We start from the raw sequence: 4,580 nt of genomic DNA on the forward strand, positions 1-4,580 counted from the left end.
CTAAAGGTGTTCTTGAGGAATCCCTGTAGAGTTTTGTGTCCAAACTGGGATTGGCTTGACTGACCTTGACTCACTGAAACATGATAAAAACCTAGTTTAGGAAAAAGAAGAGTAAGAGGGTAGGGGTTGACAACCTTTTGATTCCTATATGGCTGCCTGGTCACCCATGGTATGAGACAGCAAACTGTGCTGTGATCAGTTACTGTATATAAAATTTACCAGTCAAATTTAGAAATAATAAATCCAGTTCCTGATGAGGTAGTTCACTGTATACCTAAGGAAATGCAAAATAATAAGAAACAAGTTAAATATACAATTTCTGGTTATCCTTATTTGTAATAGCTAAAATGAAAGTAAAGGAGAATGTTAGAATAGATCCTGATGCTGGATCAAGTTTGGATTTTAGCCAGTTCAAGGTATAGCTCTAGCCTCATGTCCACCACCAAAGAGATGCATTATGTTGAGACAATAGTTAGAAACTTTATGACCTCTCTTCACCAAGAAGATAATCCAGGTAGTGGGAAGACAAAACCAAGAAACTACTAAGAGCAGGAGTTTTGATGTGAGGAGTTGTTTTATCTTCTGGATTGATATCATCAGCTTCCTAAAGAACCTTTACTAAAATGAATGTGAGAGTGGCCAATTTAGGGGCAATATCCTTGGTTTAAAATGCAGAGTAGGAGAGTATGTCTTGGTCGATAGAGGATGTACAGCTCACTCGTGAACAGTTACGATGGCTGTATGCAATCCAGACACATAGAAGGTTATTTCAGAGAGGATAGCTAGCCTGGAGGACTGGAAAATGTAATGTTTATTTACTCTGAGAAGGAGGATTATCTTTCTCTTCTTTTAAATGCTAAATGAACTCCCAGATGAAATGTCTGATATGCTTTGTAGACAAGCCATGCTGGACTGACACTACAATCATTAAGATGTTCATCCACTTAATGTGGCTTTTAACCAGGTTATGGTAAATGCTGTGATTGAAGGAGCTCCTTTTCATGGGCACCCCATGTATACTTACTGCCATAAAATCAAGCAGTGGTTTGGGAGGCCTTTTCATATTTGTCTCAACTGCCCCCTATGGGTCTTACAAATGCTGAGAAAATAAGAATGATTCACAAAAGAATGGGGGAGAGACAAACATGAGGTTCAAGGGACTCACCTCAGCAGGGTAAAAATTATTAGAAGGTTATAAATAAATAGGATGAGTAAAGTAGACATTGATGAGGTTGAAACAAGTCTCAATGCAGCACCATGGGAGGTTGGATGGACTGTTGGGAACCTTTGCTGTTCCTCAGCATTGAAGGGCCTTGAACAAATATGCAGTATTACTCTAGTTTGGAAGAATTTAAAATGTTAGAAGGCATCTTTGCCTTCTCTTCTGACAATGAGAAAACTGAGTTCTAATTGCTGAGGGTGATGGTCTGGCAACTTAATCAGGATCAGGACTGATGAAAGAGTGAGGATCTTCTAGTTCATCCCCTGGGAAGGGACTGAAGGCCATTTGCCACAATATGGGGGGAAAATGGCCAGGGACTGGAGAAGAAACTTTTCTAGGACTCCTTCATCTGGGAGTCGAATGCACTATGATTCTAAACCTGTTGGTGAAACCCTACAGTTAGACTGGGAAGATATGGGGACACACGATTGATGGGATGTAGGTAAAATTTTGGATGAAAATTGGAATGTTTGAATGGGCTTTATGTGAAGTGATTATATCTCTTTCACCTGAGTGCATTATTAGTTGGATATTATGTATGATTGTGGAACACTTCCCTATTTTGTATTATAAAGCAAAAGGCGTATAAGTTTGGCTAGTTAGATTCCTCCATTTTCTTGTGGAAGTGGGTGGGAAATACCCTGCTACAACTATATAGTTCTTCCTTTAAAAAAAAAAAATTATTTATTTATTCATGACAGACACACACACACACACACACACACACAGAAAGAGAGAGGGGGGCAGAGACAAAGGCAGAGGGAGAAGCAGGCTCCATGCAGGGAGCCTGACATGGGACTGGATCCTGGGTCTCCAGGATCACGCCTCAGGCTGAAGGTGGCGCTAAACCGCTGAGCCACCTGGGCTGCCCCATATAGTTCTTCCTCATATCACCTCAGCTTTTTTGTCCCCCCTACTTAATGCAATGATTCTCAGATCAGGGTTGAAAGTACACATGCCAGAAGCAGAGATGATTCCTATGCAAGAAACTCTAATGGTACCTTTAAACCTGTGTGCTCAAATCCCCAGAGGCCTGATGGGATAGATTGTGCCTATATTCCGTCTGGCAAAATCAAGGTTGAGTGTAAGTGCAGCTAGATTGCTCAGTGGTTGAGATAACCCTGTACCTACGTACTATGAGGTAGTTCTGTACTTCTGTATTCCTCTCTATTTCTATATGGGTGGGAATGAATTGAAGGGAAGACACTTGATAAGTTGGGGATTGCTGCTGGTAATATGGACCAGCACAGTGCCGATCCTAACATCCATTCCAAAGGTGGAAAAGTTTCAGTACAAATTAATGACAAATGGAGAGAAAGAGAAATAGTAGCTGAAAGTAAAGGAAAGAATACACACGTTATGAAACAAGGGGAATCCAGTATAACATTGGTCCTTTGAGAGAGGCTTGGAGCAAGAGAACAATACTTTCTCTCTGCACAGTTATACCAGGTACCCGAAAGGATGGAATCATGTATTTGCTGAGACAACTCTTGCTTTTTGAAACTACTTTTTGACAAGGCCAAATGGAAGACTGAAACCCTGAGTGGTATTGCTCTGGGAGTTATTTTGGTCATGCAATGTGATGATGAACTGGATCCACTGTTACTCAGTAGAACTCTAGTAATATGCTAGTGTCCATTGACTGTCATTTCAGGTTACAACTACTACAAAGGATAACATTGGGATAGAATTTCTAGGAACTGCTCCCTACCATGCCATTAAACCCTGTGGTATACAACTCTTGGCAGACTGATTACCATGTAACTATGAACCTTGATGATAAAGTGCTTAGAAAGTTCGCTGGTTATGATGGAAAAAGATACAGCAGTGGTATGCCTGACCTGCCACAGTGTGCTATCCACAAATACATGCTGTCCGTGTTTTTGTGGATGGAAAGCTATTAAACAGAATAGAAAGAGATCATGGATTTCTGATGGGATTATAGAAACAGGCATTACATGGAGGTCCACATTTCCCTGGGGAGCAGTCCCAGCCTCAGATGAAGAAGGCTTTATGGATGAGTCAAAGTAAAGTAAACTAAATCTAGGTGTGACTACTACTCATCTAACCCTAGTATGGGTGGCCCACTATTTTTGGGTATACAACCTGTATCCTGATTGCACTCAGGCCATTCATATGGAAGGGTAACAACATGTTGGGTAGATTTAGCACTGGTCCACAGACAGAAAAGGGCTTTAGGGGAGACAGATACTTGTGTGGGTATCACGAAACAAGCAATATTTACCTTCAACAAGGAGAATCATTCAGAGGAAAAAAATTGATAATTAGAATAAACAGATTTGAGGAAATTCTATTCCAGTAGAAAAGCAAAGGATGGGGGTCAGCTTGGACAATATGATGAAGTTTAATAAAGTAGGATAAGCAGACTCAAAAATAATGCTGGATAATTTCCACTGTGTTGGGAAAGGGCTTGCGCTTTGACCCGGCAGGGCCTCTTGACTGTTTTAATGTAGATAGAGGACAAAGTACCCATGGGCAGTAGCCCTCATCCTAAACTGTTGAGGTTCAAGGAGCACAGTTGGGGGGATCTTAAGGACCTTCAAATCTCTGGAAGTTCTCCTAGGGCATTTGTGATTCTTTTGATGCATTATGACTGCCTTGGCCCCAAGAATACATCAGAATAAAACATATCCCCTAGTACAATTAGAAGGGTAGTGTTGGAACTATTCTGAATATCATCCACATCTTCAGAGGGATGTCAGTTGTGCTATATAATAGCACAGAACATAAGCCAGTCTCACTGTAAGTGCAAACTGAAATAGGGTGACTAGCTTTGTTTCCAGTGGATTTAGAGCCCAGAAATAATCCAGCTGTGGCTAACTCTAACAATTCCTGTCTATAACAGTATCTGGTTTTTGGGCAAGGGCCAGTTCTGATATGTCATGGTGATAACTTCTGTAATTCTTCCTAATTTGTTCCGTAATGAAATAGTATTGTACCGTGACCATACTGTGATAAGGTGTTACACTGGGATGGTTGGTGAAATTCAGTGACCTTATGTAAATAAATCGGTTGTATGATAATACTGATATTGATGATCAAAGGTATTAGGTTAAATTAAAGCCTTATCAGGATATAATACCAATGGAAAACAACTGGCCTGGAGAAGAACTGGATTTATCTAACCATCAGCTAATCTCTATACTAAATAATTTAGTACAAGTTTGGTATAAACATTGGTACATCAAACAGGGGGTGTCTAATAATCAAATTAGCACAAAAATATAAAAATGTATGTAATAGCTTAATAGCCTGGATGAGTTGTTTCTTTACATCTATCCCTAATGCACATTGGCTGCCTCAAGTGTTAGACATATTCATGTTGACACCATTGCTG

Source organism: Canis lupus, chromosome 17, assembly GCF_011100685.1.
Source record: "Canis lupus familiaris isolate Mischka breed German Shepherd chromosome 17, alternate assembly UU_Cfam_GSD_1.0, whole genome shotgun sequence".
Classification (NCBI taxonomy): Eukaryota; Metazoa; Chordata; class Mammalia; order Carnivora; family Canidae; genus Canis; species Canis lupus.